This window comes from Pectinophora gossypiella, chromosome 11, assembly GCF_024362695.1.
Source record: "Pectinophora gossypiella chromosome 11, ilPecGoss1.1, whole genome shotgun sequence".
In the NCBI taxonomy this organism is placed as follows: Eukaryota; Metazoa; Arthropoda; class Insecta; order Lepidoptera; family Gelechiidae; genus Pectinophora; species Pectinophora gossypiella.
In genome coordinates, this window is record NC_065414.1 from 3,603,276 (window position 1) to 3,617,294 (window position 14,019).

A 14,019-nucleotide genomic window follows, 5' to 3' on the forward strand; every position below is an offset into this window, starting at 1 on the left:
AGTTCGCGCGCTCTCCCTTAGTCCTTAGCGGCTCGCCTATTTAAGAGTAAAGACCCAGAGTAGGCTAGGTCGGCGCGCGATACGAATTAGTTCGGGGCAGAGAGTTACCATTCATCATCATCATCACCATCATCATCATCAGCCGTACGACGCCCACTGCTGGGCAAAGGCCTCCCCCAAGGATCTCCACGACGATCGGTCCTGCGCTGCCCGCATCCAGCGGCTTCCCGCGACCTTCACCAGATCGTCGGTCCACCTTGTAGCGGGCCTCCCCACTGAGCGTCGTCCGACACGACCATTCTATACGTATATTGTTCTTTATTCTAGGCCAACGACATAACAATCAGATGACGGTGGAGTACGCTCCATACCCCTCTCTGGTTGATTGAGGGGAGGTCTGTGTCCGGCAGTGAGACGCATATAGGCATGTACGTACTACGGATGGTAGTTTTCAACAGTTTTACCTAATGCAAATTCTTGACCCACTCTACCTAACTACGTCTTGTTTTTTAACGGATTAACAGCTAAAACTGAAGATATTAGGCATGCCCTTCTCATCATAACATATATACCTATCTCAAGTATATCTTTCCACATTTTATACCAACACAGTATACAATACAATATTAACAATGCAATGAATATTCAAAATATTCCACGTTTAAAAAAAAACATGTCAATACCCTGTAATAACACAGATAACATAACCTTACTACTATATTCACAATTGGGGTAGTCAAGAGGTACATCCATTGCAAGATGAACTAAGCACCCACGCTCCACTGAAGTTTCTGACCAACGTGATAGGTGGTGAGACGTATCGCCCATAATAACACTCTCTAAGCTATATTAGTATGACGTGATGTAAATTTATATTGCTAAATTGCTTTGGTCTTAATAAGCACAATTCACATTTGCAATAGTAATTGAAATATGCGCGGATAGTAAAGTAATTACAGATCTTTTTGTAATAGCAAGGGTTCTTCACCATTATTTTTTGATAAAAGAAAATTTTGAATATGATTTTTGTGATTTAAACTACTCTGGGCGCCATCCCACTCGCGTCAGACAGAGTGTTGTGGGGCGGAAGGCAAGACGGAGACCACTGCTATATTTTTCCCTAAAAAGTAGCATGGAGAATGCTACACCGACAAGAGGGCGGCTCTTAAATTAGTGCTGAAACTATTTCTAGTGTTTTTTTTTATAATAAAGACTTTTATTTTTATCAAATAAAAATACATTTAACATTATATTAATCTACTTGCTTGTCAATTGTCAAAATAAGACAGTAAAATGAAAGCGTTAAATTCATGCTGTAAGTACCACACGGCGACATAAAATTCGCCGCGCCCTATGCATTTAACGCCTTTGTTACTTACTTCTTTCTCCCTTTCACTGAAGTATATTATACTCGCTCCTTGTTCGAGAGGTTTTAAACAGTGTAGTCTACGTCTTATGCTCCAGCATCGTCACAATTTTCAAAGCTCATATCCAAAGCTAAAAAAAAAAGTTAGTTTCCCGCTTCCTGAACGCAGCTGTCAACTAATGTCATTACGGTTTTTGTGCACCGGCGCGTCACTTCGCCTCCGTAAATAAACTAATTGAAAACTAATATTTAATACAAAAACATGATTGATATAGTGCGAAAAATCTGTTACTTACATAATCAAGTGCTTTTTTCTCTAAAAAAGCTAGAAACAGTACCAAAGAAAAAATGTGGATGACGACGAGCGTAAGTTCTTTTTGATAAAACAAAACGTGGATTATACTGGTAAGTCTTAACATTATCCATCTACTAAAACAAGAGAAGATATAATTATGATCAATTCAATTTAATTCCTTTTATTGTCGAAAACAAATTACTTTTTTTTTGAGGTTATAATTTTATAATCCTAACATTCGAAGAAGTAACTTAAGTTGGTACTTATTACTAATAAAAGTAACTAGTTTTATTAACAGAAATAATAATAATATTAAAATTGTATCGTGTTCGTGTTATAACAGTGATTTAAAAGTTATACTTTATTCCGATGTTGATGTTGTTTAAATTCGCCTTATATAAGGCAGGCAAAGATCTCAGGACTATACAGTCTTGACTTTAGTAATTTAATATTCGAAAATCACGATCAAAATAGGCCTAAGCCTTGTCTTCAGTCCCTGATTGCCGCGTTTTTATTTTCATCTGTCAAAAAAAAAAAAAAAAAATTTTTTGTTTCTTTTTGTAATTGTGTTCTTGGCTTATGTTGCGGTTGATAACTTACTATCAGCGAATGAAATGAGCAGTTTTATTATAAAACAAAGAGAACCAGTGAAATATAACCGCAGAATGGCATAGAAAAGTAAATAATTAACTCGGAAATAATTTGACAAGTTCAGATAATTAGATGACAGAAGCACTTCATGTTTACCCTGTTCATCAAGAAGTACCTATGACACAGTAGTACTCGATATCACAGAGGTCATCTACACCATTGGTAGACAAGATACATAACTTATTCAAGATAACACTTAAAACATTTAGAGGATTATAATTGGTTTACTACAAGATAACCATACTTAAAAATGATATTATATATATTATAACAGTACATAATCCCTTCTCACAGTCTCTGTTAAGTGGTGTTAATAATGTTATCTTCTCCGAATGATACTTACAATATAAGATGATGATAATATACCCTAACAATAAAAACAGAAAGAGTGTTAAGAGAGTACAGGCAAAAGATAGCCTTATTATAGTAAGCAATTTCTTCCAAATTACTCTAATCTTATTATAATTCAAGCTTCCAACGTATGGGTGATGATTATTGGTACCAACCTAACCAACAAGAGAACACCACTTGGAGAGTCACCTAGTTAAGCACTAGTAGTGAACTGTCTGACTAGAGAATAGAATAGAGGATAGACAATGGACTTGATGTATCAACCCTATTAACATAAAAATCAACCACTAAGACCATTGCTAAGAGCTAATATACCTATTTTACATTTCCATACCTAGAGCTATCACTTAGAGGATAGACAATGGACTTAAAGGCACAATGCACATAAGAGCTACCATTAGGAAGGTCGCCATTGATAAGAATAAGAATAAAATAAATTTATTGCCAGAAACAATTTACATGATAAGCGATAATATACCTATTTGTCATTTCCATACCTAGAGCTATCACTTAGAGGATAGACAATAGACTTGAAGGTATCAATGCAATGAATGTAAGAGCTACCACTAAGAAAGTCGCCATTGACAAGCGCTAACATATCTATTTCTCATTTCCATACCTAGAGCTATCACTTAGAGGATAGACAATAGACTTGAAGGTATCAATGCAATGAACATAAGAGCTACCACTAGGAAGGTCGCCACTGACAAGCGCTAACATACCTATTTCTCATTTCCATACTTAGAGCTATCACTTAGAGGATAGACAATGGACTTGATGGTATCAACATAATTAACAAAAGATCTACCACCAGGAAGGTCGCCATTGCCAAGCGCTAATATACCTATTTATCATTTCCATGCCTAGAGCTATCACTTAGAGGATAGACAATGGACTTGAAGGTATCAACACAATGAATGTAAGAGCTACCACTAAGAAAGTCGCCATTGACAAGCGCTAACATACCTATTTCTCATTTCCATACTTAGAGCTATCACTTAGAGGATAGACAATGGACTTGATGGTATGAACCATATTAACATAAGAGCTACCACGATTATGGTCGGCATTGGCAAGCGCTATATACCTATTTCTCATTTCCATACTTAGAGCTATCACTTAGAGGATAGACAATGGACTTTATGGTATGAACCCTATTAATATAAGAGCTACCACGATTATGGTCGGCATTAGCAAGCGCTTATACCTATTTCTCATTTCCATACCTAGAGCTATCACTTAGAGGATAGACAATGGACTTGATGGTATCAACTCAAATAACATAAAGCTACCACTACAAGTATCGCCTTTTGCTAAACGCTAGTAGATAGCTAGAACATAGACCAACTATTTTTTATACTTTTATTTCCATGTTTGGTTTGTCACTTGAGGAATCGAAGATAAACCATTGAATTGTCGGGGCTTACCTACCCATGTTGAAACTCAAGATTAGACTAATGCTGAGAAACAATAGACTATTATGTCAAATTGATTATTATAAAATAATGAGAGTACAAATTCTGAAGAAATAACCGACAATTCAAAACCTAAAAGCCTCTGTTCTATTAATCAACCTCAACTGTGCTAGAAATCAAAGTATGTAATGTCAGAGATTACTTTCAAAAGAGATAACTGTACACAAGACATGGTTAGAGAATACTGCTATTAAATTCTTTCAACCAACATCATAAAATTCAAATAGCACATAAATAATAATGAATAACATTGCCCGAAGAGTGAGTAAACGAGATAGCAACAGGATCTGTGGAACAGAGACAACAGTATCAGCAGGCAGCCCCACAGCCAACAGCATGAACAGAAAGCCCACAAGGAACAGTATCAGCAGGCCGCCCCACAGCCAGCAATAAAAGCAGTGATGCAACCAGTCATGATCAGCAGTGCTATAACCAGCAGTACCAGCAGTACCAGCAGCCCTACAGCCAGCAGTAGTAGCAGAGCTACAACCAGATGTATTAGCAGTCTCACAGCCATTAGTATCAACAGTGGCCCAGGCAGCAAGGCCGTTTAAGAATAGTACCTCATGAGGAGGAAGAATTCCCTATAAAGTTATAATGGGAAAATTTGCACAAGCAAATATATTTTTCAAAATTCTGGTAAAATTAATTCCGAATGTCTATCACTAAAAGTTTTAGCATTATCATTAAGACATGGGATTCAAATCCTGTCTTTGTTAATCAGGAATAACAATACTAATCTCAGTATAAATTGGGGTACCTACCTGATAATATTATAACTTCAATGAAAATTTCCTTCAAGTATTACATTCGAAATTGTAAAATATTGATACCTAGTTCGGTTAGATAGAATAGTTGCCCTTTTTATTATTAACTCATAGGTGAAAAGGAAGGAAAAATAGTTCATTAGTAACATATAACTTACATCACCATTAGCGTTTTCTCTAAATTATGTTGTTGTAGATTTATTATGTTGTTGCTGATCAGCCCAAAACACAGTTTACAATTAATATAAAAATTACAACAATAATGTCCCTCCACTTAATCAATCGGAACCAAACTGCAGTGGAGAAGTAACAATAATATTTTCATGATAAATATATGCTTATCTTATTTTTCGGTTAGTGTTGTAACGTAAATCAGGCAGGTCCCTTCACTAAATAACCTGACATATTAAATCTTCAGGATGGGTACGAGAAGTGAATCCCTGTGCAAACAACAGGATCATGTTAAGTTAGGTTAAAGGAAAGGATGATTTTTACGAACGATGATAATATACCTACACGACCGATAATTAATAAATTAATGTTATCCTTATATGTAACTGCACACCTAAGGGTAAAATATGTTTTATTCATTTATTTATTTTTTCCAGTAAATAACAGGAAGTCACTATTACTGTCCTAAAAACAAATTCAATAATTATTACACTAAAGAGATAGCTGCGTAAACAATGTTACGTGTGTTAATGTGTTGTGTGTACGTTGTTCTATCATCTGATTGGTGGGTGAAAGGTTGCATAGAGGAATAGGAAAAAAATCCACAACAAGATATATTTATTATTACCACATAAAAAAAAATATACTAAATATTATTACCAAGCCCATATGGTCGATATTAGGTAATACACAATAACTTGGGCTCAGGTAATCTATTTTAATAAAAACAAAATCTTAATTATTACGAAGATAATTATCACACAAGTACATAATGTAAATGCACTTCCCCTCTTTATACTTTCAGCCTCATTTAACAATATCTTATAATAAAGAGGAAAGTTTAGTTCAGTGGTTCTGAATATTTTAATGAAAAAGGTCATTTGAATATGTGTATCGAAATTCTTACTTGCACTTATATTTGTATTTTCTCTAATCAATTTGACATGTTGTCTTAGGATTCATTTAACTACTCAATGTCGACAACAATTGCCAACTTAGCACAGGATGTTACAATCAATCTTGTGTCTGGGTGCCCTCGTCATTACCCGTTCTTCTTTATGTATTTCTTCTTCTTTTATGTATGTAAACAAACAATGTGTAACTTTGATCATTATTGTAGCCCTTGGTATGCTAATGAAAAATGAGTGTTATACTATATGATGAAGTCTCACAGTCCTTTCGACTATAACTATCGTTGTTGTTCAAGAGCTTCGGAAATGTGCTCTATGGTGAGGTCCCTGTGAGGCTCTTATAGCCAATCTTGATGTTGAGCTCATTCAGAAATTTGTTCTTGTGTAGTTCTTTTGTTGTGAAATTGATAGTAATGTGAAATAGGTATTTAATGTACTCGCTCAACTTCAACTTAATTATTTAGAACTATGTATCTATTCTAGTACAGTATAGTATAACCATATATTATATAACATACATAATATCGATTCCATTCTTGAGAACTGGTGAAACTTGTTTAGCGAACAGTTATTATTCTTATTGTTTTTTACATGATAATATCAAAACGTTTGGTGGAACGCCGCGCTGAGTTTATCAGGCGACGGCTGTGCCTCTCACTGCCTTTATTGGGATTAAAGTCATGGGCAGCTTAATTAGCTTTCGTGATAACAATGTACTTTATTCATTAATGAATAATCATATTATTGGTACTCGTTTCAATTTAAATGTTTCATTCCCAACTAAACTTTGAACATCTACACTGTTTAAAACCTCTCGAACAAGGAGCGAGTATAATTATGAGATTAAACGAACTTACCTGTAAGTGAAGTTCTATCTCAATTATACGAAGCTCCTTGTTCGAGAGGACTCCCTCCCTTCAATTTTAATATCCCGCCCTAAAGCTTCCACAGGTGATGGAGTTGTCCATGAAACATGCTTTAAACATAATGACATTAGTTGACAGCTGCGTTCAGGAAGCGGGAAACTAACTTTTTTTTTTAGCTTTGGATATGAGCTTTGAAAATTGTGACGATGCTGGAGCATAAGACGTAGACTACACTGTTTAAAACCTCTCGAACAAGGAGCTTCGTATAATTGAGATAGAACTTCACTTACAGGTAAGTTCGTTTAATCTCATAATTAACCACGCATTTCACTTTGAAACAACATCTAAAATCGAATGAGGACAAAAAATGTGCAACGATTTCATTTTTTTTCTTACCTACCTTTTATCTATTCATACTTGCATTTGCTCCATCTTCCGTCCAGTTGATTGAGGGGAGGCCTGTGCTTGTGCAGTGAGACTATGGCGGCTCAATAATAACCCTGAGGGTTGATGGGGTTGGTAATCCACCTCACAACCCACACGTTAGAAGAAGAAGCAGTGGGACTGTGGGACGTATATATGCTGTTTATGTTATTTAGATTTGTAGTAAGTTATAAAACTCACTTTTTGCATTAAAAAAAGTGTGAAAAACAATGCCGTTTCTCACCACGGGCATGTCTTCATTTCTTTTCTTTTCATTTTCATCATATGATCTTATAACTTAAAATAGGTCTTCAAATCAAACTAGAGATTTGAAAGCAATGGTCGGTGGTTACCTAACCCTTTAAAGTACAATTTATCCAATAAGAACTAAAACCTAAGTAACAATAAGAAAGTTCATCGTAATATGTTCATCGTAATTGCTTAAATGGAGACCCCAATCCACCAGTAGTTAAGGCTTTATTGTGAAAGAAAATAAACATTTTTCATTTTCGTATGTTATAATTAGTTAACACGTAAATACAAAATGGCTGCGTCATACGGGCCCCTAAAACGTAAGACCCACACAACAAGCATGTCGAAATCTCACATAACGTAATACCGGTAACAACCAGTGTCAAAACTTCTAGGCGCTAACTAATGGTTCTAGTGTGTTGTTATTTATATTGCCGTGCTCGATCAAGCAGTTTTAGCCTACTTTTTAATTCGTTTTTTTTTACGTTTTATCTAGCCGCTCGGAAAGTTTGACACGATTGGCGACATATTTCCTCATAGTACCTACATTACTACTGGATATGGACCTATATCTTTGTCTCTGACTCTCTGTCTACCTTTATCTTCATAAATTTCTTACAAACAAAGGAATATCAACTACGAAAGAAAGGTGATATAACTGAAACAACTGACTGCTGATGTAATTCAGACTGACGTATATTATTTTTGATATATTCCGCCTAATTACTAAACGAAGAGTAAAGATAATTCCAAGTTTAAAATATAGTCCACGCCACGAAAGAAGTCGACGGATTTTAATGGAAATATTTGACAAGGCATAATATTTCTATCCAGAATCAGCGACACTAGCACCGCGGCCGTGGGACTTTGTCGTGGCGCGGACTGTTTTAATCCTGGTATTAGCTTTGGGTTTTTTTTAATAAGGCGAAGTACGTCTCCCTTCGATCCGTTATTATTTTAGGACTTAGCGCTTCTAGAACAGTCTCAAGTTTACATTGCATCTTTAAGTTCTCAGAGCCCGATTGAGTTAGTTCCTCACTAATTACATAGCACTTTTTTATTTTTGCCTCTTACCTTGTTTCCGCTTTAATTAGTCTCTCAAACTACAGACTAATCTCAACTGTAGGAAGATAGTTTGTTACGTTAATCAATATGTAAATGAACAAAACCTTTTCCGCGAGCGATAGACACCACTCACGAAGTAGATAACTGGTCAACTTTCTCCAAGGCCTTAAATTAAAGTGTAGGAAACAGGGCCTTAAATAAGTGGTTTCTAGTTGTCTTACCGTTGCGTAAGAGATATAAACCCTTCTTCGTGGAAAGGTTTATATCCCCAACTATTAGCTGTCTATATGTCACTTTCTTATCTGATCAAAAGGTTTTATTATAACAGACTAGCTTTCCACGTGAATTACGATTATCGCGCGGGCTTTTTCCATCCCCTTTGTAACCCCTTAGGCGATGCTTTTCGGGATAAAAACTATCCTATGTTTTTCTTTACGTCTGAAAGTATCTCCATACCAAATTTCATCTAAATAGGTTCAGTAGTGTAGGCGAGCAATAGGCAGACAGACAGAGTTACTTTCGTATTTGTGATAATTCGTGGATGTTGATTATGCTGTTCTTTAATTAGATAATCACTAAGGATTTTTGGTATTAAGTTGGCATTATGTAGTAATGAAAATTAAAATATAACATTATCATTATTTTATATAAACACTATATAAGTAGATCATCAAACGCACTATAATATATTTTATATTAATGGGTGATTCTTATTCTTACGTTTTTTTTTGTGAGTTGTAAGAATTGTATATGTTTTTTAGGAAAATCAGTGACCCCTGAATTATTTTACTTAGATAATTACTTCTAGTATCGTGTCCGGATATAATTTTTGCCATAAAATTATTAGATATTATATTAAAAAAAATTTGAAGTCATAAATGTCACGGAACGTGTCGTGTGAGATTGCCAGAATTGCAGATAAAATGATTTTTTCTGAAGATGTGGCATGTTATTTTTCGAAATATTACAATAACTATGCAAGACGAACCTTTGTTCTATAAGACTGTTTAACAAAATATATAAATAATGCACACTATTTATGATTTTGAACAACATACATTTTGTGAGCAGTTTTTGTGTCACAACCGTGTGCGACTCTTTAAAATTACAATACTCTGTAGAAATAAATCTATGACATTGGCAACCCTTTCTAAGTTTTTTTAGAACGGCAACAATATGTTCTTGTCAGTATTGCAAATGGCTAAGAGCGTTGAGACCAGTATAAAATCAATCTGCTTTTACATTTTAAAAAAAGGACAACCTTAACTCGTCAACGCCGTGTTAGAGTTTTAAACTTAAGTATCAGTGTTACACTATTGTTTGAAATATAATATGCACGTCATACAGTGTAGTTTAAAATAATTACTTAAGATTTGCAGTATCGTGGATAGCTTTTGGGTTATATCGAACACGTTTCAAATTGTCACGACCATGTAATGATAAAAATGTCACAGCCGTAGACATTTTGAACACATGGTTGTGACATATAATGCATGATCGTGACATTCTTTTTTATTTCAATAATTTAGTGGGTTTTGTTGCTTTTATTGATAAATTATATTATTGTTTGATATCCTTACATACGAGTACTTACTTTACTAGTCCATATAGATCCCAGTACTGGGCAAGGGCCTCTTCCAAGATATTTGGAAGGAATTTATTCATAGCCACACTAGGCAGGGGTTTTTAGGCGGTTGTATGGTATTGTTACGGAAGTGGATTTCGGGATTGGAACGAAACTCACTGAGTTCAAGGAGAAATATTTGTTGGTCAAATTGTTAGTATAAATAACGACAACCCTAATACCCCTTGCTACGCTACTAAGAAGAAGTATCATGGCGTGATATCAGGTTCTTGTCATGAAATGTTTAAATATGTTAAGTATGGATGATGTATAATGTCGAACACAATGTAAAAATTGTTAACGATTACATAAATAAATAAAAATAAAAAATACACGGTCTTTACCTGGAATAGCAACGATCTTGGCCCTGAAGTTCCCAGTACAAATAACCTCCTTAGAGGAGGCCTCGACAGCTATTAACTCCCTCACGGATCACGTGAGGTCGGTTTTGAACGAAACTTTAAAACAGGTTCCGGAGATGGAAGACCATATCGCTGGAAACTGCCTACCGATATCCGTGATCTGCCAACGGAGAAAAACGCAGCCACCCGCGCATATGATTCCAATCGCACCGAGGAATGTCGCCGTCATTTGCGTCTCTAGCAGCATACTGTAAGAAAACGTATTAATGACATGCGACAGAATCGGTGGGATAATCTTTTGAGCGGCATTGAGCTCCACCACCAGGCCATCTGGCAGCTGTCTAGGTCTCTTCAAAAGGATACGGTTTTACCTCTCAATAGGCCTAACCAACCCCCCGCTTTTGACGATGACAAAAAAGCCGAATGCCTTGCCGACAGTCTCGAAGCCCAATGTTCGCCCAGCACTCTCCCTATCGATCGTAGGCACCGCTTGACGGTGAACTCTGAAGTTCAGCGTAAGGCTTCTGTACCTCCCACCGATCCTTCTCTTCCACAGGTCACTAAGGAAGAGGTACTAGATATCATTAAAAATCTTCATACCCGAAAAGCCTCTGGCTCAGACGGTATCACGAATCGTGTCCTTAAAAACTTCGGTGCTCCCCTCATCTGTTTACTAACGGCAATATTCAACGTCGCCATGCATGATCAACTGCGTCTTTCCACAGCAGTGGAAAAATCCTGGGAAACCTAAAAACGAACCTTCAAGTTACCGCCCCATAAGTCTCCTCAATACCATGGGGAAGATTTATGAGCGGCTCATATTTGCTAGATTACGGGACTACGCCGAATCCAATAGTCTTATTCCACTAGAGCAGTTTGGTTTTAGAACCAAACACTCCTGCGTTCAACAAGTGCACCGTATTATTGAACATATCTCTAGTAGGTTAAACTTAAAAAACCTGTCGCTATGGGAGCGCTCTTCTTCAATGTGGCGAAAGCGTATGACAAAGTCTGGCACAACGGCTTGATCTACAAGCTTTATTCACTGGGAGTGCCAGACCGTCTCGTGCACATCATACGAGACTTCCTCTCAAATCGAACCTTTCGCTACCGCGTGGAAGGGACGCTCTCGTCACCGCACCCGATACATGGCGGAGTCCCACAAGGCTCCGTCCTCTCCCCTTTACTATTTTCATTGTATACTAGTGACATTCCCAAATCCCCTAACACCTAACTAGCTTTATTTGCGGATGATATAGCCATCTATTCTTCGTGCCGTGATCAAGTTATGATGACCGGAATTCTCCAAAGCGCGGCCAATGCCTTGGGCAAGTGGTTTCGCAAATGGAGAATCGAGGTAAACCCGGAGAAAAGTGCAGCGGTGTACTTTTCAAAAAGCTATTATAACACGCCACAGTCACGCCGTCAACTTAAAATCATGAAGATGTTTGGCAAGCCGATCCCTTGGGAGGAGTAAGTCAAATATCTCGGCGTAGTCTTAAATAGAAGTCTTACGTTTAAGGCCCATATCAAACGTGTGCGCGATCGCGCCGCGTTTGTAATGGGCAGTCTTCATTGTATCCTTAACAAGCGTAGTAAATTGTCCCTTAGGAATAAGGTGAAAATCTACACGACTTGCATCCGTCCGATCATGACCTCATGAAAAGTATCGGCGTCCGAAGGACGTAATATACGATCCCGACGACCCGATAACTCTAGCCATAGAGGCAGCCAATCAGCTCGCGACACCAAACACTTCAGGACCCCGATACTGATCCCGCCGGCGTGGTCGACGACTTCCCTCAATCAGAGCTTATCGCTATCGACCCTCTAGGATCGATTAACTCTTTCAAATATTTTTCTTCTCACACGACGCTCTGAGCCGAGGTGGGCACCCCCGATACTGACCCCGCCCAACTGGGCACCCTCAGGCCTGTTGCCTTAAACGTTGTACTGGGTGAGAGCCTTCAGCGCTCCCCATTTGTTCGGCCAAGTAGACAATGCCATTGCGGCAAATGTACAATAAGTATAAAGGTTTTTGTTTCCTAACTTTTTTATGACGCGATCTCAATTATTGTGATTTAGTTAAGTATCACATAATCAGAAAGAAGATTACCAAATAAATACTTTTGATTAAACCAATTCAGTGTTTGCTTACTGCCTAATTGCTCCAATCAATTGAGACAAAAAACTAAGATGACAAAAAAATAACAGCAACAGTTACAATGAAAAATGCAAAACAGTCACATCCATGTCGTATTGTGTCACAGCCATGTTTAGTGATGTCACGACCGAGGCACAAATGTCACAACCGTGTTTTTCTACCCTTGTTTTTTAATATTCCTGAGGGTATTAAGCTTGTCCATATGCATCCAAAATATGCTTTTGACCTTAACTTTTGATTTGCATCATAAAAACTCATAAAAACATATTTTAATTTTTTTTGGGTTCTCTGCAAACTATTTAAGAATTACCCTAATAAGTAATGAAGTCTCCTTACAAAAAAGTAAAGGCAATCAGAAGCCACCGCAACATGAATCATTCTTAACAAAGACGCCTGTCGTTAAGTTACGAGTCACAGTTATAAAAGTATTCATAGCTATACACAAAAGTACAGGCGCGAGATATTCAAAGTGAAAAGAGATTATAATCTGTGACACATTCCATTTCAAACTCGAGATGATAATTATCAACAAACGATGCTTTTGTAAACATTAATTAAAGTGTAGCTGAATGGTAATTAAAACCAAATATGCTGAAACGGAATACGAGACTCTTTGTTTGACATACGATAATGAAACAAATAGTCAAATATGTACAGTCATGAGCATGAGCAATATCATAATACCAAATTTAGAACCCTGTCGCATTAACATATTTGACGTTTAGTGAGACTTTGTTTAAATTTTTCAAATAAGTTAATGAAACATGGGCCCCGATTCCTGCAGACACCGCCTAATTTAATTTTAAGTTATATCCGTCATTTTCATATCCTTCGAAAAGGAAAGGGACGGATGATTCACAGCTCTTAATTTTAGGAAGAATGAGTAAATGAATGAATAACCCGGGCGAATCAAAAGGTACGTCGCTGGTATGCAATCCGTTTGACGTGCTGTCTACTTAACTGTGTCGGGTTATTGACTGATGTAAAATTTTTAGACGGTTGGTTTAGATTTGTGCTGAAAATTGACGTGTGTTCCATAAATTTTATGCTTGTCGATTACCCGTCCCTTTCCTTTTCGGCGGATAAGAAAATGACAGATATAACTTAAAATAAAATTAGATGGTATTTACAGGAATTAGCACCATGGTTCTACCATACATACAACTGATACCTAATCTCACGCTTTTGTAGGGTGGAGTGACAAGCAATCGAAGGAGAATTCTAATCTAATCCTAAGACGAATACGATGAAAAAAATATAGTCAAAGTATGAAAGT